At 41.9% G+C, this 26,035-nt stretch overlaps 1 protein-coding gene and 1 pseudogene across 2 annotated transcripts in view; one reads left to right on the top strand and one right to left on the bottom strand.

Annotated features, from left to right (window-relative positions):
- The window catches only part of SAMD12 (sterile alpha motif domain containing 12), a 413,152-nt gene that overhangs the window by 77,996 nt on the left and 309,121 nt on the right, over positions 1 to 26,035 (bottom strand). The window lies entirely within an intron of this gene.
- Positions 24,924 to 25,484, top strand: LOC307175945 (tumor suppressor candidate 2-like; annotated as a pseudogene). The gene has a single exon. The product of its transcript is annotated as a tumor suppressor candidate 2-like (transcript).

Here is a 26,035-nt window from a genome sequence, read left to right as displayed (position 1 = left end):
TTTGACAATTACTGTCTTTTTAGTAGGGAAGGATAATACAATTGCATTGATTTTGGTTACTAAAATAACTGGATACATTTCCACAACTTTATCTTGTGGCATCTGTTCCACTGTTTCTATACTTCTATTATCACTTTTCCCTCTTGACTTCTTGAGGATTTTTGAAGTTCTTCTCTCTCTTTGCAGTTTTTCTTCCACAAGTTTAGAAATCAGACGACGTGCAGTCTCCATCACTTGGAGTCATGGAAAGCAAGTCTTCCGTGGCGTGGGTTTTATTTTTCCTAATTCGCCTACTGAGAATGGCACCCTTTGGACTCCTGGGTTTTTGGTTTTTGTGAAGGACATCTGATTCAACCTCCAACCTGCTCAGAGTCCAGGTTTTAACTCCCGTCCACCTCTCTTCACATGTGCAAAGCTCTAAAACCTAGACCATAAATGCCAGCTCCCGGATTTGCTCACCCCTGTGAAGCAGAGCTTTCTGGATGTTCTTAACTTTGTATCTCTATGTCTATCTGCCTATCTATTGATCTATGGATCTGTCAATCTGTCATCACCTAGCATGCTTAAGTGCAAACTGGGAGGGTTTTTTCTCTAAACAGCTTGGTCATTCGTCTTGCTAGAAATGAAAGACCATGCTTTGGTTCTGATGCATTCATTTCCTTATGTTGTTTTGACAGGTTTATGCAGGCCTGGGACAATGGGGAAAAAGTAACATATTTGTTTTGTATGTCTCCTATAAAATGTGCAGAATTCTACTCTCAGATGATATTATTCAGAGATCAAGGAAACAAAAAGGATTAACCCTAATAAAATGCTTTCCCTTCTACTATGTATATTATTTTCCTATACTCACTTTATTTAATCTTTATAATGACTCCATGAAAGAGTTATTGTTATCCTCATTTTATACATGAGACCACATTTTGAGACTACTAAATTACTGAATTGGGATTCAAACTCTTGCTTATTGAATTCCAGAGTCCATGCCCTTTATCCTGACTCCTGCGGCTTTTCCTCAAGTAAAGAGCTCTGAGGGATTATTTCCAGAGCTGGTAAAAACAATGCTGGTTAGTTCTTCACTGGTAATTTTCATAGGGAACAATGCAGCTATCTACCCAGCGTTGGTTAGAACTCTGCTAATTGCTAGCACTCATTCTATTAGCAAACATGGTATTTATTGACTCCAGAAAGAGACCAGATTGTGGGAAAACATAAACGGTGATAACATAAACAAATGCTTTCAAAGCAAACCTTTGTTTGGGTCCTAACGTCAAGCAACTTTTATTTTTAATTGCCATTTTTACTTTTGACCAAGTATCTCATATTTCATACTCTTCAAACCTCTGAAAGTAATTAAGCCTTGCGTGAAAACCTCCTGATGCTGGTTCACATTCTCATTCTCATTAAATACAACGTATTTGTTCATGCAAGAGCCCGTGTAGCCCTGCAAGCTAAGCCTAAAGTATTATTGGAAGCAACCTTGCCAAAATGGATGACCCAAGAATGCCATAGATAAGTTAATCTTATTTAATCTCTCTGCTTTATCACTTTGGAATTTACCACAGGCCAAGGGTTGAGGAAAAGGCTCTCTCTCCCTCTTTCCACAGGTCCCCCTTTCCCTAGCTGAACTTGAATGTCTAAAGTGGATCCAAGAGAACTCCAGCATGTGGGCAGCATAGAAAACAAACCATAAAGATGGTACATGGGCCCATTTTCATTGGTCACTGGCTGCCTTACCAGTGGAAGAGAACCATTTCTACTTAAAACCAGGTTGAAAGCAACATCTCCAGAAACAGCTTACTCTCAAGCCCTATGGGAAGGGGTTAAAGTTTGGATCACTATAATTTAGAGTCAGTGATCACAAATGCAAAACTAAGTCGGGCAAGTTTTCTATTCTGAGGCTTCATACATGACCAAAGAGACGAACATGGCAGGATAAAGTGAAGGGAAGCAAAGGTGCATTGTTTCCATTCTATGTAGCCACGTGTATTTGCAAAGTGGCTCATGAGATGTTGTCACACTCTAGGATATAAAAGGATCTAAATCCTTCCTCGTGCAAGGTTTGCCCCCAAATACAATTTAGAGAAAGCAAGGTACTAGCATGTTCTCCCAGTGCGTAGCTCCAGCTGTCTTATTAAAATGAAATGGGTGGGCTTCCCTGGTGGCTCAGTGGTTTAGAGTCCGCCTGCCGATGCAGGGGACACGGGTTCGTGCCCCAGTCTGGGAAGATCCCACATGCCGCGGAGCGGCTAGACCCTTGAGCCATGGCCGCTGAGCCTGCGCGTCCGGAGCCTGTGCTCCGCAACGGGAGAGGCCACGACAGTGAGAGGCCAGCGTACCGCAAAAAAAAAAAAAAAAAAAAAAAAAAAAAGAAATGGGTGTGTTTACGTAATCTGGGCATTCAGGAAAATAATTAGGCAATTCTGTGTAATTTTCCCCAAAGAGTTGAAATTGAACGAAAAGCAACTGCACATCTGGGTCTGGGCCTGCTTCGGCCTCCAATGCAAAAATGAATATGAATTCCAAGTGATCAGAAAGCTCAGAAGTGCTCACCCCTGACAATTTTTTCCCTCTTTGGGATGGAAAGCATAACAACTGTTTTTCTGAAACAAATTACGATCAGCTGGTGTTATTTTTATTATTTTAAGACCTTCTACTGATTAGACCAATAGCTCTTTATTACTAATTGAATACACATGAAAAGAAAAAATCCTAACACCTTCCCATGCTAAACTGGAACGGAAATCTAGATCAAACGGGGGTGTGCCCTTGTGTATTTTAATATTAGGCAATAACCATACATTAGCAGCTTCTCATTAATGCTTATGATTAACAGTAATAAGAAATGGTTACAGAAGTGATGCAAACACTGTATCTTTTTAAATGATTTTAACCACTCATTTCTGGTTCACATTTGAAGTATGCTTTGAACTGTAGCCAAGACTAGGGCTGTCGTATACAAAACTGAAATGGTTAATTCTCCCACCCCTTCCTTGTTCTGACATTGTGGGGCGCACTGTCAGTGCTTTATATAGCTAAGGGGGAATATGTAAAAAGTCTGTTTTAACACCGTAATCTGGACATGCGTATCTCATGCATTTTGCTGATTTCCATGCAGCAGAATTCTGTTTTCCTCGTGTGTCTGAGATTTCTGTGTCTTTTGGGGGGCAGCTAAGGGGAGGTGGGCAGTTTGGTGCTGTGGGATTCGCTTCACCAAAGAAGTGGTTGGTTAAGCAGACACGCTGACCACAGACAACCGCGTATGTAAACGCACAGACACACGTGACTTAACCTTGGCAAATTTCTTGTCTGCAAATGATTTCCTTCGAAATGACACGACTGAGATTCTGAGTTGACCTCTGTACGTTCTCTCCACGTGCACAGGGGACTGGGCCATCTTGTCATTTTCATGATGGCGATGGGAGGAGCAAAATAAATGCGTGTAGGCGTTATTCCGTCTCGAGTGCCCAGATCAACCACGAAATCAACAGCCACAACATTTTCTTTAGCTGAGCAAGGAATTCCAAAAGCGAATCCCTGTGTCAATGACGGCACAACGTCCTCATTCTTAGTCAAAATATACCTTTCGGTTCAGTTGTTAGGGTGTCATGGCAAATGCAAAGCATTTTCCTAGTGCCATTTTGTAGCCAAGCAACTCAGAGAGGAGCGCGGCCTCTCAAAGTGCACTGAGCTCATCTCTGATTAGCTGCACTGGCCACTCTGTGCTAAACTTGAGTTTGGGATAGAATCAAGGACACAATTATCATTACTGATGCCTCCCAGTGATTTCATATTACAGGCCTCAACAGAAACATGGCCGAGGTAGCCAGGATGCTGGGGGTGGTATTTAATGACCCAGAGGGGATTGTGACTCTGCACGACCAGACTTAGGAGAAAGAAAAAACTGTAGGTCTGCTCCCAAGAGCCAGCTCCAAGCAGCAGCAGAAGGGAAAGAAAAGGCTCACGCGTTCTTCAGAAACGAGAAGAAACTAGTTCGAACCTAGTTTCTAGGGAACACACATACATGGTGACAGGAGGTTATTTTCTCATTAGGCAACTGAGACTTATGTCGACTGTATTACTATATATGTATCGTGCCCCAAGCACTCTGGTGGGGAGGTTCTGTAGAAATAAGAGTTCTTAGTAATTGCCGGCTCTGTCAGCCAACCGCACAGCGGCAGGTAGCTCCACGCTTTTAGTTGAAGCAGCAGAGGTGCACATTCTGGGGCCCCAAGCAGAAACTGCAAGCCTGCCCTCCTCTGTCCTATGTTAGTGATCGCATCCTAATCATAATCTTTGCAGCATCTTACATTTACCTGGGCACCTTATATTGTTCAAACTCAACGTATTCTCTAAATTCAATTTCAGAAACAGGCAGTGGTGGTCGTAGGGCAAAAATCAGAATTTCTCTAACAAATGTGGAAACTGAGGCACAGATTTTTTAAGGCCAAGGAAGCAGGTAATTCTAGAATTGAAAGGGTCCTAAGGGAACTCATTTCAGCCTCTAATTTCACAGATTAGGAAACTGAATGAGAAAGATCACATGGTAAGTTAGTAAGAGAGAGAGAGCTGAGATTCCACAAAGACTTGGAATCCAGTGCTCTTTTAAAACGCAGCATCACACGTGGCCAGAGGGGTGGTCTCCTTCCTTCATGGGCCTTCCTGTGTGCAGTGGCTGTGGAGCCAGGGATGCAAATGCTATGTGACAGTGACTCCATCTTGCTTGCCATTTGATTGTCAATTCCTAGCACAGAACCTACTCTGTGATAGGTACACAATACATAACAGGTGAATGAATAAGTGTCTTCTAATAGACACTCGGCATTTTTAGGAATAGATTGCTGACGTTTGGCATACAGGCAGAGAGAGAAAAGGGGGTATGTAATCTAGACCAGAGAGCTCTAGACCAGAAAGAAAGGGGATATATAATCTACATGCCAGTCGTCTCTGTAAATACAATACACTTAGGAATAGTTTAGAAACCTGCGTTGGGTGGCCAGGGGTTCTGAATCAGGCCATGAAACAAGATGGCAGAGTTCTGAGTAGCTTCAATCATCTTAAATGTAGACTCCCTCAGGCTGACTCAGTAGACCCCTTACTGAGTATGATTCCAGGGATGGTTAAAAACCCTTCCCCAATTTCTAAACCCACATCTCCTCTACCCTCCCCAAATGTGCTCATCACCCATTTGTTCTACATGAAAGGCTATGGTTCTCGCCGGGGGGTCATTTCAAACTACATCTCCTCTCTCACCATCTAGTAGAGAAAAGCCACTGTTATATACAGGAATTGTACCCTTCAGGTGCTTTTGGCAGAAACAAGGTCAATACCACTGAAGAAAGACTTTAATGACTCTGTTTTAAGGCACGTTATCTGGAGATGGGGGTAAGCAACTGGAGCTGAGTGATATTAGGATGGTAACAGCTTGATTTGCCTTGATTACGGTTCATCAGGTTCTTTCACTTCCATTTTCTTATCTGACCATCTTGACCCCATGGTATAAGTAAAAACAATTTTCTTTTTTTCAGAGTGGAAATCAAGGTTTGGAGTGGCTACGTCACATGCTCAAGGTCAGACATCTAGGAGAAACTTGCACTCAGGGCTTCTAATACTAAGTCCACCGTTCTTCCCATTTTTCTAAGGACGTTTAGCCCAAGGCGGGCAAAGGCTCTCTCTCCCTTTGATCTCTCCTGTGTAGGCTAGTGCAGGTTGTCTGCTGAGCAGGTTAAAAGGTGGGCCCTGGCAGCTGTCTCTTTCTTCTATCAGCTCAAGAACTTTCATCCAAAGAATGAGAAACTTCTGTGTAAACCCAACCTGTCAGTCTCCTACAATTTATTTCTCTTGTCTTTCACGCATATGATATTTTGCTCGAAGCCTACAGAAATTGTCGAAGTTGAAATTCCAATTAACCCTGGCAGTAAGTGCTGTAACCATAGGGGAGTGTTTATTCTTTATGAAATGAGAATGAACCTCAAATGTTATTGGAATCTGCCGCAACTAGAGAGGGGTCAGGATCTGGACGCTTTAGTCGACACCACCCATTCGTTCCCTCTAGAAATTCAAGGAAGAGGTGCAGGTTTTCAAAGCAAATATGACTGTTTTTTATCATGCAGGTGATTTTCATTAGCTATGGTTCCCTGCAATATTTTCATTTCAATTTTACATCAGCCAGATACATATTTTTATTTTTTTCTTTTTCCTTTAGGCATATCATTTCAGGCCAAATTAGGCATCAGCTAGAAGGAGCTGGACAATTGCTCCATATTTAATTGGATGGATTAAATATACAAACAATAAAAATTTCACTGGGCGCAGACGTATCACAATTAAAATCTAGTTCTAAGTGTGGCTGCATGTGGAATTTCACTTTATCTTGATACTTGGCCAGGAGTCATGGAGAAAAATACACAGTACTCCTTCTCTGGTACTTTACTTTTAGAGATAATGTTATCTTTCGGTAAGGTAAGATATTGCTTTCCAGACTCATTTAGAACTCATTCCTGATATCAGAACCACACCAGGTATGCAAAGGATACAAAATCCAAAATAAAAGATCCTTATTCTCTAGGTGTTTATGAGCTGGTTAGGGAAGGGCAGATACATGGCCCGAGTGTTCTATTTCTATGTCCATACTCATGTTTATGAGCTGGTTAGGGAAGGGCAGATACATAGCCCGAGTGTTCTATTCCTATGTCCATACTCATGTTTATGAGCTGGTTAGGGAAGGGCAGATACATAGCCCGAGTGTTCTATTCCTATGTCCATACTCATGTTTATGAGCTGGTTAGGGAAGGGTAGATACATGGCCCAAGTGTTCTATTCCTATGTCCATACTCATGAAAGACGCTGCTAATTCATCACTGCATCCTCCTCACAGACTCCACACGCAGCCTTGTAACCTCTGTCTAATCAGCTACACCCAGTCCGAACTGACATGTGAGATGAAGCCCACTGGCTCCACCTGAACTAACTGGTGAGAGGGAGCTAAAGACAAGAGTAAGAACCACCAAGCACGGAACTCTAGGCAAGGGAGGTACATCTTAGACTCCAGTGATGAGCCTTCTGTAAAGAGAAAGGGTTTCCCCTGGGTCTCCTTAGTATGGCTAGAACTTGGAGAGATGGGGGGAAAGAGAATGAATAAAGACTTCAAATAGCCAACGTATAAATAGAGGAGATGAACGTGGAATACAGACATAAATATGGAATGGGGCTTGCCCTGGGGTTGGACAGTAGGGTTCTATTCTCATTGTCTGGGAGTTTCACTCAGAAAATTCCTGAATGTTTCTGTTCATAAATTGTAAGCGTGGAGACACAGTGCTTTCTGGTCTGTAGATGCCTGCTGGCACCCTAAAGTAAAATGTATCACATTCTGGAAGATGCGGGAGCTCACTTTCAAAGAACAAAGGTGACTATGAGTCATAGATTTCATGTCAAGAAAATGGGTAAAATAAAGGTGACTTTAAAAGACTGCCAAATCTTCTACCCACCAAGCTTATAAAATGAAGCCTTTCCAATATACTCCTTTAGATTCATTGTGGTCAACACTGATGATCACTTTTTGCCCCCCTTTATGATAAAATGAAGAAGGCTCCAGGTCTCTTGCCCTTCTTAAGGACAGATGAGACAATAAGCCAATCTCTCTGTTTTACAGTTGCGGGTGTACCTGGTTTGAGGCAGAACTGCCTAGGATGATCTCATAACTTCCCTTCAAGCAATATGATTCCATAAAATTTCACACTGAATTGGACAAGAAGCAGCATATCCTGTTTTGAACATCTGCACAATTAGATTGACAAGTGAGAGATTCTGATTGCCTGATGTATCCCTGTTCCCTCCAATCTTCATCCGTAAGGAATCTGAGATAGTCCCTCTTACTCTATCTAGACAAAAATGGAGGGGACTTCGCTGGTGGCGTAGGGATTAAGAATCCGCCTGCCAGTGCAGGGGACATAGGTTCGAGCCCCGGTCAGCAAGATCCCACATGCCACAGAGCAACTAAGCCCGTGTGCCACAACTACTGAGCCTGTGCTCTAGAGCCTGTGTGCCACAACTACTGAAGCCCACACGCTTAGAGCCCGTGCTCCACAAGAGAAGCCACTGCAATGAGAAGCCCGCGCACCGCAACGAAGAGCAGTCCCCTCTCTCCGCAACTAGAGAAAGCCCGCGCGCAGCAATGAAGACCCAACACAGCCAAAAATAAATAAATAAATATGTCTATAAAAAAAATGGAACATCAAGGCTGACTGGAAATGATGGTATAAAATTCATTAAATTCTCTTACATTGCCAGAGGTGACATAGGGATACTCACATCATTGTTTTCTAGAAAACAGGCTATAGGAGAATCTTGGAGAAGCAGGGGATAAAAATTCATCTGTTGTTGGGAACTACATGATCCCAGGCAGAGATAAATGATCCGGCCCAAGTTCCCTCTAACTGCCATCTGGGTGCAGAGTCTGTGTTATGTGGTATCATATCCTGTTATATTCAGGCAGGCTCCTCCTGATTTCCTATTCAGTTTCTCTGCTCTTAGCCATGTTTGTTCAGGAATGGTCACAAGAAAGAGCCTGGAATATGGGTTGCATGGGTGGACTTCTGGACTGGATCTCCCAACTCAGAGTGGTTTGTAAATCCATTTTGTCCAAATTATGCTGTGGGCATTCATGAGTCTTGAATCAACCTTCCTTGAGAAATCTCCTAGTCCCCATGTTATAGCGGTCATACTAACTTTGGGGAGGACACAGATTTTTTAAAAAAGCAGTAGGTAAGCAGAAAAAGCCATAGAGCAGCTTGAAGGTTTGTTGTATTTAATGACCGCTGAATGTTGCCATTAAAAAAAAAAAAAGAAACCAATGCTATTTTCTCAGGTTACTGCGGCATCAACAGATTTTCCTAAAACCCTTTTCCCTATTTCATGGCCATCCTTCCAAAAAAAGAACCACGAATTTGGAATGGCATGCTTGAAAAGCTGTCCTGTCACTGACGATGTGGCATAGTGGAAACGGCCAGTCTTGGGAGACAACAGAGCTTAGTTTCGATACCAGATTTGCCCGTTTCTAACTACATGTCAGTAAACAATCTGATTAAACTTGTTCAGCCTTGGCTTTCGTGTAAGCTGGTAATAAAAATTTACCAACGTCACAGAGTTACTGCAGAGACTGAATGGGACCTAGTCCCATATATGGCACAGAGTGGGTGTACAAATTGATAGCTCTTACGATTACAAAACTCTGATCCTGTGACAACCCCTGTCTGATACTTGGTGAAGGACACACCATGGCTGGTTGTATAAATGTAGTGCCTGAGTTCAGTGGGTGGGGCGGGGGGAAGCGTATGTTAGAAAGCTGTGTTGGACTCTTCTGAGTGAGATGCAGTTAAGGAGGGCAATTTTCTTGTCTCTTTTGGGGCCTTTTCATCTCTGAATGTGGTTTCCTGTTTCTCATCAATCCCTCCGCTGAAAACCATCCAACCTTTTCTTTTTCTTTCCAGTATCTTTAAGAAAAATAATAAAGGCTTACACTACCACGCCCTTCTTCCACTGAGATGAGAGCATGTTCTTCCATTGCCCCTGAGGTGATGTGTCCTAAGCTGGCAGGGTTCTCCTGCCCCTTTTACCTGGGAAGCCAGAGTGGTGGGACCAGGAAGCTGTGAGTAAGAAGAGGGTGGATCCAAGGAGGAAGGAAGAAAGCATGAGAGTCAGTTGGATTTGTGACTCTTGATCAACATCTATGCACTGAAAGAACTGGATAGATTCCGCTGAACTTTGGACAAGTCAGACCAAGGATCCACAGTCTAAGTGCCCTTCATAGCATCTACACTTAGAATCAAAATTTGCTTTTTCTGGTGGATATTCCATCAGGATATTCCAATCTGTACCCACCATGTTGAATATAGCTAGGAAGGCAGCCTTGTCTCATGTACTTGAAGGAGCTCACTCAAGCCCTTACTTGCTTACCTGGTACTTAGTATCTCTATGACCCGACATTTTTTTTTTCCTCAGCTGTAATACTGACTTGTTCTGAGGATTAATTAGGATAAAACATGTGAAGCATTTCAGTGCCTAGAATATAAGGAACGATCAGCAAACTGAGCACTTGGAAACCAAGAAACTAGGAAGAATGTTGTCTAAACCAACAATAAAATGAAAAATGAGAAGTCAGAGCGAAGAGCTAAGGTCAGTAAAAGGAAAGAGTTTACCGATGAAGACAGTTGGGATAGTGCTGGGAGTTAGAGGGAAACCCCGAAGGTGACATTCATCACCTCTCCCTCCTGACCAAACACCTGGCACCCCGGTTTTATTAACCTGTTTTACTCATGATATTAATTTGTAATAAAGAGTACAAGAAGAGAGAACTAGGGGGAAAGAGACACTTAGGAGGCACATCTGTAGCGGTTTTCCGTGTTTGATGATTTGGTTTTCTGTTACTGTTGTTTACCTCTTTTACTGTTTGCTTTCCTTATTGTCCGAGAGAGATATTTAGAAAGTGTAGGCCTGTGTGAAATTATGACTGGGTGGGCTTTCAAGAACTTGCTCGTTCATGGGAAAGCCCCTCATAAATCATACGGCCTGTACAGTCACATTCTTCCCAACATTCACCTGGCTTTGGCCCATAGGGTAGAAAAATAACATGGAAAACTGTCACTTTTCCAGATTAACTTAAATGCCGTGTTCTTGGTAGAAACAAGTTTGCCATTAAAAACAACACTGTCACAAGAAGCCAAGGACTGACTGTCCTGAAGACCAAGTTCGGGCCTCTGAGCAGTAGTATATTTTCTTATCATGGAAAAAATGGAAATGATGATAGGTGATGTTAATAATTATAGCTACTAAAATGATGTCAGCTCCTGTGCGAAAAATTTTACAGATGTTATCTTTAATCCTCAAAACAATGCTGCAAGGTAGATATTATTATCTCCCTTTAAAAAATGCAAAAATTTAGGCTTAGAGACATTAATTAACATGCAAAGGTCACAGTTAGCTTCTAGTAGCGCTGGTCCACAAGACAGTTTTTTTTATGCCATCTGTCTGTGATGACCTTCAGAAAGTCAGATATTTTCAAAGTCATGAAAATTCAGGTTTTCATTGCTTTGGACCCTCTTCCCCATCAATGTTTTTTTTTTTTTTTTCCTTCCGGAATTGACACTTGCAACCACTGGGGACTAGAGCTCTAAGGCAGTGATTTCAGATTTCTTGAAGACCATCATAAACTAAAATTAGCTCATAATAATTAGCAAGAAACAAATGCTTCTTAAAAAAGCATCCATTCACTTAAAATGATTTTTAATTTTATAATGACTAGTATATAATGATAGCAGAACAGAGCTATTTAGTTAGAAAAAATAACTTCAAAGATGAGAGCCCATTTAGTGTTTATTTGCTCTAGGGTTCTAATTACTTTGAAAACTACCAAAACTTTGTATATGATCACTGATAGCATTCAATAGCAACTTTGAGGGAAACAGAACCAACCTTTTTTTTTTTTTCCCAAGCTCCATTAACATGGAGGAAATAAATAATAAATGATAAATACCAGAGGCACGCATTCACTATGTCATTATTATTTTCCTGCTCTGTAGCCGGTTCAGGTCTCTTATGCCAGGAAAATGAAAAATAACACCAAACTTGTCTTCCTGGTCATTTTCCAAATGAGGCCAACAAAACGGGACTTGAGAAACACTAAACGTGGTATTGTTTTTGTGTACTCTATCAGCAAATCCTGGTAGGTTCAATTTGGTTTCATTACATTTCCAATCTATGCGTGTGTCAATTCATCTTCTTTCTTGCCATAGTTAAGATTTATGCACTTTATTAATCACCTCGCGACAGTCATATCAGCAGTTTCATTTAGCAGAGTAAACCAGTCAAACCCCGGTAGACTTCTGCGGGCATCACATGGCAAAGTCTGGATACCTGGCAACTTGAATTACTCTTGCCAATATGAGATTTTTCAGAGCCATCCATCTTAAGGCCATTTATTATATCACATCTGCCTCTGCTCTTTTCCTAATTGATAGGTTGAAAGAGAGACACCCGCTAGATCTTGCAAATGTCTCCACGAAGCAGCCTTGGGACAGGTTCCTCGGCAGCAGCACCTTAAAATGGTAGTTTGTTAAATGTTCTGTTTTCCAAATGTAATTTAAATGATATGAGGGGGACTTCCCTGGTGGCGCAATGGTTAAGAATCCACCTGCCAATGCAGGGGACATGGGTTCGAGCCCTGGTCTGGGAAGATCCCACATGCTGCAGAGCAACAAAGCCTGTGAGCCACAACTACTGAAGCCCGCGCACCTAGAGCCCGTGCTCCGCAACGAGAAGCCACCGCAATGAGAAGCCTGAGCACAGCAACGAAGAGTAGCCCCCGCTTGCCGCCAAGTAGAGAAAGCCTACGCACAGCAATGAAGACCCAACGCAGCCAAAAATAAAAAGTTAAATGAGGGCTTCCCTGGTGGCGCAGTGGTTGAGAGTCCACCTGCCAATGCAGGGAACACGGGTTCGTGCCCTGATCCAGGAAGATCCCACATGCCGCGGAGCGGCTAGACCCGTGAGCCATGGCCGCTGAGCCTGCGCGTCCGGAGCCTGTGCTCTGCAACAGGAGAGGCCACAACAGTGAGAGGCCCGCGTAACACACACACACACACACACACACACAAAACAAGTTAAATGATATGAGGGGCCTAGGTGGCATCCAGGGAGCCCACATTTTCCAAAGAGCTTCCATAAGCAACGGCAACCTTTCATGCATTCACTGCATGCTCAGGTGGTCTAAAAAGATGATATTGCCAGGTGTGATGGTCCAGTCATGCACTATGGCTTCCTAGCTTACGGCAGTGCCAACCAGATTCAGGGGTTCCTAAGTGGCTGTCACCGATTGTAATTCTTAGCCACGCTGTATTTCTAATGTTATCACTTTTCTAATGCCAACTCCACTCTCCCTAAAGTTCTGAAAGGACACAGTTCTCAACATATTTAGTATGGACTCAAATCATATTCACACACTCTTGATTAAGTCCCAACAGCACATCCGAGTTGCTTATCAGCTTGCTTGGACATACAGAGTATAGAGCTGGATTCCAAATGTAGATCTCGGCAGAAAAAAGCCATCTTAACATAATTAGTCATTGAAGAGAGGTGTCTTCTGAGTTTTTCTAGGTCTTACTGTTAATTTGATCACACAGAAGGGTTTGTGGGGGGCACGCCTCAAACTAAATGACTCAAATAAGGAAGAGTCAATGACTTAAAAGTTCTTACAGTGGATCAGCTAAGTAGAAATTGTGGACCTTATATTACAGCATGGCACACGGGACCAAAAATTAAAAAAAACGACCAATTTGATATTAAGAAAATTTAATGAGAAGGCCAGAGAAGAAAATGGGTTACTACAGTGCAATTTCTACAGACTTTCCAAGGCAGTTGTGCTTCCAAAATCTTGAAATTAATAGCACTGAAAACTCCTCAGCCTCACAAGTTTATAAAGCGGCAGGGTGTTTAGCAAAGAGAGGGCTAGACTGAAAATCAAGAGACCTGTATTTTAGCTTTGACCTTGTACTAAACTGTACAGGTTAGGCTGCGCCATTAAACCTGCTCTACAACAAAGGGGCTGGAACAGATAGTGGGTGCCTACCAGTCACCCTCCAAAGTGGCAGTGGGCCTCCTTGCCCTATTTTTGCTTTTCAGAAAAAGCCTAACAGAAATCATACATTTATCCATGATAAGATAACACAGGAAAATTTAAATGTTACATTTATCTGATTTTTCTATTATATTGGGTTGGCCAAACATCTTACTGAAAAACACGAACGAACTTGTTGGCCAACCCAGTATCAGCTGAAAGAGGGAACACTAGGTATTCCATGCTAATGCAATACTCTAATTGGAGGATCATGTTTTTACTTAGTGGGAAATCAAGTTAATTGCTACTTAAGAAGTGCAAATTGTAAAGGGAATCTTTCAAAAAGTAAAACTCACAGGGAAAAATAAGTTTTAATAGAAACTTGATGGTGGCCAGTTTAGAAATGGTTTCACAAAAATCCCTTCCAGCTCAGGATTTCTATTACTACAAACCTGTAGAGATTAAAAATTTTTTTTTTTTTTTTTTTTAGTTCTTTCCATGTCTTTCGACTTTCAGCACAGAACGTTTTTTATTTACTAAATCTGTGGCTTTATAACTCCTTTCCCATTCAGTTCTATACATACCTGCAGTGAGAGCATTTTAACCAAACCTCACAATTTCCTTGCCTTACACACTCCTTGCTTCACTGGCCTAATTATTTTAATAAGCGGCTTAACTGAAATGCTGGCTTACATTTATATTTCAATTTAATTGTGTACAGTTCCTAGTACAATGAAAACCTTCACAGTCTTTCCTATTTGTGACAGCGTTTTACTGCGTCTAGCAGTTAGGGACACTAATAAAGTAAATTCATTTTATTTCTATGCATACATCTTTTCTTTCCTTTTTTCTTGTTTTTTTTTTTTTTTTCGGATTAACAATGGAAAGGTCCCAAAGTTCTATCATTTTGGCTGTCTAGATGAACAGAGAATCTCCATCCAGGCCTGCAGGAAAGCCTAGATCTGGCTGGCGAGAATAAAACAAAACTAGCAGCGTTCCTTGGGTCAGCCATATAGCTCAGGGTGCTTGGGTATTCTCACTCTTTCTGTTCCCGCCATTTAGCAATTTTCTCAAACAGGAACAAAACAGGAAGTGGAAAAAAGAATGACATGGAAAGTCATTTACTAATCCTACTCCCTGGGGAATGGAAAACAAAATTCCCCTCATGGTCTAATTATTCTTTGGTATCTTTAACGAAACCAAATCATGAGAGCTTCCAGCGTCTGGCTGATGTTTCAGAGGCCTGATTTCCACGTGTCCTTGGCTCTGAAAGGAAATATCTGCTAACTTCCTGAAGTCTCCTTATTATCATCTATTACCATTTAGTTCCCAGAAAAATCTTTGTCATTTTTCTAACAATGGAAGGAAAAATCTAGTGGAACAGAAATGCTCTCTGTAAACTGTCATGTGTTTTTGCTTGCTTGAAACCGAAATAGCGTGACTTCAGAATTCGGTTTTGGAGTCACTGGCTCTTTGGTGACAACTTGGTAGGCACGTAGCAATCTTAAGCATGACCCTGCTTTACCAGGCAAGAGTGAACATACGTGTCTCTTTTCATCCATGCTCCTGCATGTGGGTCTATAAAAGAAGAAAAATGCTATAGAGAGATGCTTTAGAAACTGAATTCTATTGACTACTATAAACTGCGGCATACCAGAATCAGGGGATTTTGGTAAATCTGTTAAAACACATTCTGAAATCCTTGGCTCGAAAGCCGTATTTACAGAGTCACAGAAAAAACAGCAAGAAGACCATAGTAGCTACTTCTATTCTGCACTACTATTAGGCCAGGCTAGACTTCAATCTTCATTCCGTTGAAAAAACACAAAAAACCAAACCCTTGCAAATTGGGCATTATTTCATTTTACTTATGCAGGGTTTGAAACTCAGAAACATTAAGCACCTTCCCCAACACCACACAGGTGCCAATGGCAGAGCCCAGCTGAACGTCTTCCAGGTACCTTAAGGATTTTGCAGACCCATTCCCCTCATTTCACACACGAGATGCTGAAATTTAGCCGTAAGGTATTTAGACACGGTAAAATAGTCTGAAATGTTAAGGATTTGTATACATCCAACTCTGATGATTCATGATAACTGAAGAGAATGTTACTTTGATGGTTAGCTTCTTGTGGGCCAGAAAAAAAGTCTGTTTTGCTCACCTTAGTGGTGGCACAGACTAGGCATTTAATCAATATTTGTGAATGAAAAGACAATGTATACAACTGAAAACAGAAAATATAGAAGTCAATTTATATTTGGTTTGGAAATAGATGTTTTTCTTAGCAGATTTATCCTCTTAGGAAATTATAACTTCTTCAGGATTACCACAGCCAGTTTGCTCTTTTTCCTTTCCTTTCCTTTTTTTTTTTAACACTTTGGTGAAAATCAGAGCCAGATGTGTGCTGCTAGAAGCCAGATGAAGATGTGAAATGCAAAACACCCCCATGCACAGTCAAATTATAGGTCCCAACTGTGATATTTTCTGGGGCCCTGGGGCTCCAAGCAATGCCAACTCCCTCCATAACCACTGTATCGGTCCACTCGGGTCTCCATGATGGACGGGATGTGGCAGGGAGAAGGGAAGGGGTGTCGGACGCCAGTGGGAGAAATGACGTGCCCCTCGCTACGTCTTCACACACAAGCCAGCTCTGTCAGACTCTTTTCCCGCTCGATTTCCTTGGCATTGAAGGCACATCTCAAATCTCATCGTAAACTCCCACTAGAGAAAGCTGCAGTGCAACCTGCTCAGTTGAACAGAACTGGCCCCCAATTTGGGGCATCCTGCCTGCTCAATCTGAGGGCAGCCTGCTTTCATGTCAGACACATCTGCCTGCCAGGTTAGGTGGCGAAGATGCTTGCTCAGCAGTGAGGCATGAGCTGACATTCAGGGACTTGAGCAGAACCTCCTGTGCAACGTTGGAGAGAAAAGCTCTTCCTTCCAGACTGACAGCCAGCAATACCACTTTCTTGTTCGATGAATGCAAATCTTTTCATTTCTACCCCAAAGCGCGGGAGCCTGGCTATACATTGTGACGCTCCCCTGAGCTGAGCAGGCTGAAAAGACTGACATGGGTTTAACAGACGTGATCAACCGTAGGTGGCAAATGGAACGTGAAGTTAATTGTTTCACTAGCGGAAGAAGATTCAGAGGCTTCCTTCGCTGCTAGAGCTGGGTGTGCTTCAGGTACACTGATGCTTGGCTGAAATTACCAGTAGTTCCGTGTCAGGAGGGCCTGGTTCTGAAAGGTTTTTTCCAATGTGACATTACTAATTTATAAATAGGCCAGTACACAAAACTGTATCTGTAAGAAGAACTGAGGGGTAAGATAAACAGGAACTTAACTTCTTAATAAAAAGTGAAGGATGAAAGAGACCAAAAAAAAAAAAAAAGCACTTGTGGGTAATATGTGGAGTATAAATATTATCTTGTATCTACCATCAATGATCAGAAAAAAAGAAAAGATCATGTAGGATCATGCCATAAAAGGTGACACTTCGTGTGTTCCTTCTCCTCTGATCTGCTGTGAGCATCTGGTTGGATCTGAGTACATTAAATCTGATTAAAGTTTGTTTTTTACAATTGTTTAGACTCATCTGGTTAAGGAAGGCTGGGATGCATTCTATTCTATCTTGTGTATTGTCAACAGAATTGTCAGTGAAGTTTGGAATGTGGGAACTTTATTATGTAATTATGTGAGAGAGAAAGAGGGAGAACCCAGTTTTAGTTTGCAGTTTTGGCAGTTGGAAAAAATAAAACAGACTTTTTTTTTTTTTACTTGAAAATTGGGCAAACTAGGCATACACGACACAAAAGAAATGGAGTTTGTCTAGGCCAGTTTTTGGCATATTGATTCGCTTAGACTTCTCCATCAATTAGATACAACACAACGAGAAATAAAGAGAGAATTGGATTCCTCTAATCAGCTGAATTACAAGGTTAGAGTTCTAAATTATTGCTTTGTTGTTGGAGCAGCAAATTATTGGTGAAAGGATATTTTTACTTCTATGCATTCATTTAATCTCTATATGCTTCTGATAACTATCAGAAAAATGCTGATGCAAATATATGCTGCAATTAAATATATATAGATTACATTTTTTCATCATTCTAAATCTTAGAGATGCTTTGAAGCTCTGAGAGAACCAACACTCCACTTGCTGGAAAATAAAACCATGTCCAAACCACACAATCAAATCCCAAATCCCACATGGATAACAAAGGTGCAAAATTCCACATATGAAAGTATCAGATGTTAGAAACTCAATTTAGTATTATAAATCCACATCAATTTTTATTAAATAAAAACCTAAGTAAGAAAATAAATGTAAAATCCTAGTATACAACGGACTAATGGTTACTAATGGTAACCCCAGCTGTCATTTACTGAACATTTACCAAGCAGTTCACACCAGGATAGGCACTAAGGGGGACCCACTGAAATAGAAGACCAAGTTCTGGCTCTTAATGAACTCAAGATATAGGTAACAAAAGGAAAGAAAGAGGGAAAAAGTGACCATAACTGGGAATTTCTATGGGCCAGACATTAAGCAGTTACACATATACGTTTTATCCTCACAATAAACCTACCAGGTAGGTGTCACCAAGCCCTTATTGATGGTAAGGGTCAGTGTGTCTCTCCCTCATCACATGGCAAAGAGCTACAAAGACCTTATCTCCATCCGTCTCTGAGCTTCCTGGCTCTTGTTCTTTCTGTTTCTCCAATGCATTTTCATCTTTGAATTTGTGTTCAGAATGCCTCCTTTGCCATATGCGGTTGAAATACCCCTTCCTCAGAGAAGGAAGCCATCCTTGAACACCCAGGCCAGGTAAGCCTGTTATATGACTGGCACTTAAAATCTGTTAATTCCCTATTTATTTGTAGGAACATTTGATTAATGTCTCTCTCTCTCTCTCTCACTAGACTGTAAATTCCCTGAGGGCACAGAGCCAAAGTTTAGAAGTGAAGCTTGCCCTTTTTCTAATGCCATTCAGCCTCTATCGTGTATTTGTCACCTGCATTATTCAAAAGCATTTGCCGTCTTGTGCTGTATTTTACAAAAGAAGGTAAACAGAGCTTGGGTCTTGATGCCCAATTGTGAAGTGTTGGTTTGTTCATTCATTCATTTATATTTTCATCATGTATTCATTTAGTCAATAAATATTTGTTGACCACCTAGTCTGTGCTAGGAACTCTTCTAGCTGCCTGGAATACAACGATGAATAAAACAAAAAAATCCTTAGGATGAATGACATTTAGTCAAAAATATGCTTGGTCTCCAATCTTGATCCAGTTTCTAAGTGTCTGCTACGTATAAGACTATGTGTATAAGGTTGCGTGACAGACTGACATGCAGACTAATGGACAACTTTTAATTAACATAAATATATTAAATATGAAGTCTGTAAAATGATGAGGTGGATGTAGTGAGAAGCCTTCCATAATAGATACAGTCAAACGACTGTGGTGGCTTTCAAGAGCCACGTATTTATTCTGTTCACGTTCTCGTGGCTCCACAGGTAACTGGAACGCCTATTTGACAGTTCCTGCCATGGATGGTTTAAAACCACAAAAGAAAACTGAGATTATCACCATGCAGTTGCTCTGCAATTTGTCCGTAACTTGATGATATAACTAACTGGTCCTAAGAATATCCAAGAAAAAATAACTCGGACTCTGATGGTCATTCCAAAAGAAGAATTACCCAAATGTTTAAGCCATGGCCATGTCACTGGTATAAGGAAACCACCTTCTAAAGGGACAGATGTCGCAGGGACAGTCAAAAGAAGAAATACAAATGGACTGTAAATCAGACAGGAAAGCAATTCAACCTTATCAGTAAGATAAATGCAGATAAAAGTTGCTTGTCATTTTAAAGCTAATTAGAAAATATTTAAAAGGAAAAAGAAATACCTAGTTTGTAGAGGCTTTTTCAGGAAGGTAAATGTTTTACATTTTTGAGGGGAGGGTAAATATTTATGAATTTTCAGAAGGGCAATTTGTTCATATGTGTATGTAATGTGAATTCTTTAAAGTGTTCCTACACCTTTTGGAGCGCATAACTACACTTGGGAAAAAATAAAAATTTTTATAATATGCTTATTTTTAATTGTAATAATACACAAACAGAAAAAGTCAAATGCAGTGCTTATAACTGAAAAAAGCATTCTGCCCATTGCTGCCCATCTAGTGAACTTCCTGTCAGACACAACCACTTTTAATATTTTAGCTCTTTCTTGTAGTATTTACATCAACTGTTCATACACTTATACCAAGGGATTCCCTTGCAAAGAATCTAGAAATAGATTTTTGGTAGATCTAGAAATATTACCAGGTATGTGCAGCCTGTCATTATTTCTAATAATAAGAAAATCAGAAGCAACATTTGCTTGGATTATTTGAATAAATGATGGCCTAAATGTGCAACCGAATATTAAGTAGCCGGGTATATTTAACTGACATGGCAATAAAATAAACATAAAAGAAATTATCTTTAGATAGAGGCTGGTACTCTTCTGAATGTCCAAATTCTCTTCAATAAATGTATGATTACTTATCAACAGAACAATGAACACCATTTTAAAAGGTGAAACTTTTATATTCTGTAATCTAGAGGCTTTGATTTCATGTAAGGGTTGAGGGAAGTGCAGTTTTCATAAGGTATAGTTGGGAAAAATCTTTGCTTTTGGTTCACTTCTGTGTGAAGGAGACATTAATAGGGGCAATGATATAACATTTGCATGAAAAGCGAAGAGAGTTTGACTAGAGTCTACTTGAGTCATGGAGTGCGCTGTGTGTGGAGGTCTGGACAGGAGAACTGACAAATAAATGGGGTGTTAGAGCCTGGCAGATACCCAAGTAGGCAAGTGGTCAAATTCCTCAAGGTTGGTGGGACAGGAAGGGGTCATGCACATCCAGGTAGAGTCCAGAGATAGGGGTGGGTCAGATTCAGCAAGTATCACCAGCAATGGGGTAAAGCAACAGGGATCATCTGGGAGGGTCTCGAGGCTTATAACCACGATGAAAGATGTGGGTCACTCAGGGCCCATCAACCTTAACTGTGAAGATGCCTAAGGGTAAACTATGCCCCAGGCAAGTCAGTAAGCCAGAGAGAAAAAGACGAATATCACATGATATTGCTTATATGTGGAACCTATTTAAAACAATGACACAAACGAACTTATACAGAAAACAGAAATAGACCCACAGACATAAAAAACAAACTTATGGTTACCAAAGGGGAAAGCGGGGGAGGGAAAAATTAGAAGTTTGGGATTAACGTATACGCACTACTATATATAAAATAACCAACAAGGACCTAATGTATAGCACAGGGAACTATACTCAATATTTTGTAATAGCCTACAAGGGAAAAGAATCAAGAATATTGATTGAGTCCAAGGAGCTGGCAGTTGGAAAAGTTCAGATGAAAGATCATCACCCCAAAATGTACCAAAGTGGCTTTAGGAGATGTTCTGAAAGATTAGCAACAATCTCTTTGTAGCCTACACACATGTGGCTCTAAGCTAAGTACATATAAGTCAATTTAAATAGATTTTTTTTTTTTTTTTGGATGGGGAAGCGTAGATGGTAGATTGATTCAATCTCTCAAATTTGCATAGTAAAAGTTGCCTCAGAGCTGGGCAACTGGCTCACCTCATGACCACGTGAAAGTCATGTATATCAGGGTGAGTTAGGCAATGCTGCCCTGAAACTCAATGACTTGATATAAATAACAAATGATTATTCTTCTTTCATATGACAGCTTTACGTGAGTAAGGCAGCTTTCCTCCATCACAAACTCACAGATCTAGGGACCCTCCATCTCCGCAGGCCACCATCTTGAATACATAGTCTCCACTGTTGCCCAGGGAAGGGGCGAGAGAGAGTGGAGAACGACGCAGGGAGCTGTGTGGCCCAACTTGGAGGTGGCATACACATGCCACTGGGCCAGACCTAGTCATTTGGTCTTAACATAAGTATAAGCACAGCTGGGAAATGCAGTGTTTCTGTGTGCTCAGGAGGAGTACTGGGATAGCGATGGTTCTCAACATCTGGTTCCAGATCAACAGAATCAGAATCAACTAGGATTTTGTTAGAAAGGAAAATTCGCAGGCTCCACTGAAGACCGACTGAATCAGCAGTTCAGCAATCAGTGTTTCGACCAGCTCCTCAGGTGATTCTGATGCACACTGAAGTTGGAGAATCACTGGGGGAGGGGATCTCTTTCACGCCTTATTTTTGACTACCTACTATGCATTTATTTTTCTAAAATTGGGGTATAGCTGGTCTACAATGCTGTTACTTTCTGCTGTATAACGAAGTGAATCAGCTTTAATGTATACATATATCCCCTCCCTCTTGGACCTCCGACACCCCCCATCCCACCCATGTAGGTCACCACAGAGCACTGAGTTGAGCTCCCTGTACTACACAGCAGGTTCCCACTAGCTATCTGTTTTACACCTGGTCGTGTATATATGTCAATCCCAGTCTCCCAGTTCATCCCACTTCCCCCGCCACCCTGTCTCCATACGTCCATTCTCTACGTCTGCGTCTCTATTCCTGCCCTGCATATAGGCTCACCTGTACCATTTTTCTAGATTCCACATACACGCGTTAGGAAAACTGGACAGCTACATGTAAAAGAATGAAGTTAGAACACTCCCTAACACCATACACAAAAATAAACTCAAAATGGGTTAAAGACCTAAATGTAAGACGGGACACTATAAAACTCTTAGAGGAAAACATAGAAGAACCCTCTTTCAGCCTTTTTGGCTAATTTTTAAATGTTACAGATAAGCAGTGCATCTCCATAGAATCGTGTATGACTCTGAGCATTTATACACTTACTCTGCTGGGAATTAAACTTACAGTTTCTACAATGTGCAAATTTAAACATATCTTACCAATTATCAACTTAATACAGTAACACAGAATGTTTATGAAGAACAGCATGTGTTTGTGAGTATTCTTTTATGGAGTCAAATAACTTTATGCACTTCTAGGCAGACATTTATTTACTTGAAGGTTAAAACATGCCTGACAATGGCTGAACTATTTGCAGAAACTCAAAACAAACAAGCCAGAGTAGAAATACTAATGACAAATTAGAGGCAGGATCAGATAGACTGACATGGGAATGAAACCCTGGGACCAAAATGACATGAAAACCTTTAAGAGAAAGTTTGGAAATGCAAAGAGTGAAATGTGGTGGGACCATGGGATGTGAAGAATTAGCAAAAAGCTGTAGTCGAGGTGGAGGACCCTTAGCATGTGAAACAGGTTCCAAGTGTGAACACTGCCACGAGTGAAGAAAATGAACAAAAATACGGAAAGCTGTGATGGAAGTGGTTCTCTTGACCCACTGACGGAAACACTTCCTGTGTTATTAAAATGCTCACTGGGGGTGTGTCATTCAAAGCGGAAAGCTACAGATACAAAAGCAGCTCAGTCATCTTCCACCCATAAACGTACCCCAGTATGAATCACTGACCAGTATTTAATCTCAGATACCTATAAGATGCTTCAAAAGGTGGAATACTGGATTCATTAAGTGTGGTATCTTAGAACAATAAGATTGTTCATTTGTTTAGAATAAACATATGCATAAACTAACTGCATTCATATTTCATTAAAACTTTAAGACCTGCTAGAATTGCCATGATGAGTATAGATATTTTATCTTTTAACCAGTTTATAAATTATAAAAGCAATGCACGCTCATGGACAAAAATGATTCAAACAGATGGTTACTGAATGAAAAGGAAACACTCTCCTCCACGTTTCTACACTGCCTGGACATAACCATTGTCACTAGTTCCTTATGTTATCCTTAGAGAGTTTTTCTACAGGTAGGGAGTCCTTGACCTGTATTTTAGGAGCATCTCATTTAAAATAGGTACCTTAGGGACTTCTCTGGTGTCACAGAGGTTAAGAATCTGCCTGCCAATGCAGAGGACATGGGTTCGATCCCTGGTCCAGGAAGATCCCACATGCCGCGGAGCAACTGGGCCCGCGTGCCACAACTACTGAGCCTGAACTCTAGAGCCTGTGAGCCACAACTACTGAGCCGTTGTGCCACAATGACTGAAGCCCGCGTGCCTAGAGCCCTGCTCTGCAACAAGAGAAGCCACCACAATGAGAAGCACACGCACCACAACAAAGAGTAGACCCCACTCACCGCAACTAGAGAAAGCCCGCGGGCAGCAGCGAAGACGCAACGCAGCCAAAAATAAATAAATAAAATTTATGAACAAAACAAGGTACCTTAGCTGTCAAAAAGAAGGCAGAGACAACACATGTAGAAAATGACAGTGGAAACTAAGAAAATTTTTAAAAGCTCAAACGAAGACCAAGAATAAAATAAGTATATAAATACACAAACGTTGGAACATGGTAAAGCTCTTCACAACATTTTCTAGCGCCATAGAGTTGAGCGTTTTTGCTGGGGTGGATTCAAAGGGCAAAGGACCAAAGGGGGAAAAATTAAACATCTGTATTATTCATGGAAGCCAGAGGAGGGGAAAATGAATGACCTCCAAGGAAGAAGTGGGAGCATCTTCAGTTGTTAAATTTCCCAGGTCACATCTTGTAATGTAAGTGGTGGCATCTTGAATATGTAGCCACGTTCATCTAGCCCTTTGCTCCTTTATTTATTTATTTTAATTCTTATTTCTTTATTTTTGAGACAAACATTATTTATTAAAGAATCTAGCTGAAAAGACAGCAATTCACCAATTCCTTTACGATCCTCATGTTATGCACAGGCATCACTCCTAAAACTTTCCAAATGGCAGATGCCCAGATCCCACTCTCCAAACTAAAGAAATCAAAACCTCAAGGAGGGACCCTGATGTGTTCACTTTTAGAAAGCTCCACAGATGCTTCTTTCTAATGGGCAACCAGGACGGAGAGCTAGCATCTTAGATACTTGAAAATCTCTCTATCCCTGGACTAAATCTGAATAATGAATATGCACATGTTACATGCTTACAACAAAAGCAGACAACATATATAGCTACTCATAACACACCCACATCACAACGGGTTTTGGTGGGGCACAGGATGTCACGTTATAGGCCTGCATCGAGGGCATCTTAAAAAAAGCACCCTATGAAGTCCATTGCCGTATTTAGTATGGATTCAGTAGGGATGTTAATTAAGAAGTTCACAAGTTATCCTGGGTCTCCTTATGAGAAATCAAAGGAGAAATTTTGAGGCCTCAGAACCAGTTGTACTTTCACAGAGAAAGTGATACGTTTTTCTGTTTTAGACATCATGAATCAAGTAACTACTCCTATCCTCTCTGTACTTTGGCTCCTACAACAAAGTTCAAACTCCACTTTGTGGCCCGGGGCGAGTCCATCTACAGGGTCTCATGCCACACATTTTGTGGACTAACCCCATTCCTTTTTCCACTGTATCTTTTAATTCTCGTCTTTCCTTTTCTTCTTTCATTAAAAAAAAAATGTTGTGGGAGACAGCGGAGTCTGCGGAAGGCGGCGCCGACGGCCCTGTGAGAGCGAAGCGGCCGTGGGGCCGCGCCGGCGGTCGCAAAGCTCGCGGCCTGCGGCCCTTCGCCTCGGCGGCACGGAGGCGGCTGTCGCTGAGCAAGCTTTGGTCGTGCTCCGCTTCGGAGTCACACGCCGCCGCGGCTCCATGTTCTATGCCGAGGACGGGGATATGGCTCACGAGCTCTATGAGGAGACAGTCGTCACCAAGAACGGGCAGAAGCAGGCCAAGCGGAGGCGGGTGCATGAGAACCTGATTCCTCAGGGCATCGGAAGCTGGATCTCCCCTCGCATCCACGTGGATTTCCCTGCGATCCTCTATGAGGTGTGAGCCTGGGGGGTGGCAGCTATAAACACCCCCTGGTCCCAGCAAGAACCTCCCCAGGCTCCAGGTGTGGCTTCCATCGAGGAACCTAGGCTGGGCCCACAACCCTGAATAAACTCCCCTGGCCTGGAACCTTCAACGGTGAGCAGGGCCGCCCTACAGTGCTGGTTGGGTGTTGGTTTGTATGTGGACAGGAGTTGGCCGGTGGCCGCTAGGGCTGACGGCGGAGTTCCCAGTCCCCCTTCCCCAGCAATCCCCCCGAGGAGCATGGCAGGGCATGTGCTGGTCAGGAATGCCTGGCTCCTGTGCCCTTGCCTGGCCTGCTTTCTTGAAAGCTTGCCCAGGGCCCAGCGCTGCTGGAGGCTACAGCGCTTTACAAGCAAGGTCTGCCTTCTTCCAGCCCCAGGGTGTGGGAGCTGTACACAGTGGGAACTTCCTTTCCTTCTCGTTGGAGCATTTCAGCCGTTTGCTACCTCAATTCCTCCTGTGTTGGATCGAAGCTGGGGGCAGAACAAGCCTGATTCTTCCGGCCTACCTGCCCGTCTGTTTCCCCCCCACCCCCCAGATGGATGGACAGTTTGCC

Source organism: Stenella coeruleoalba, assembly GCF_951394435.1.
Source record: "Stenella coeruleoalba genome assembly, chromosome: 17".
Taxonomy (NCBI): domain Eukaryota; kingdom Metazoa; phylum Chordata; class Mammalia; order Artiodactyla; family Delphinidae; genus Stenella; species Stenella coeruleoalba.
This window is presented reverse-complemented; position numbering and strand designations above follow the sequence as displayed.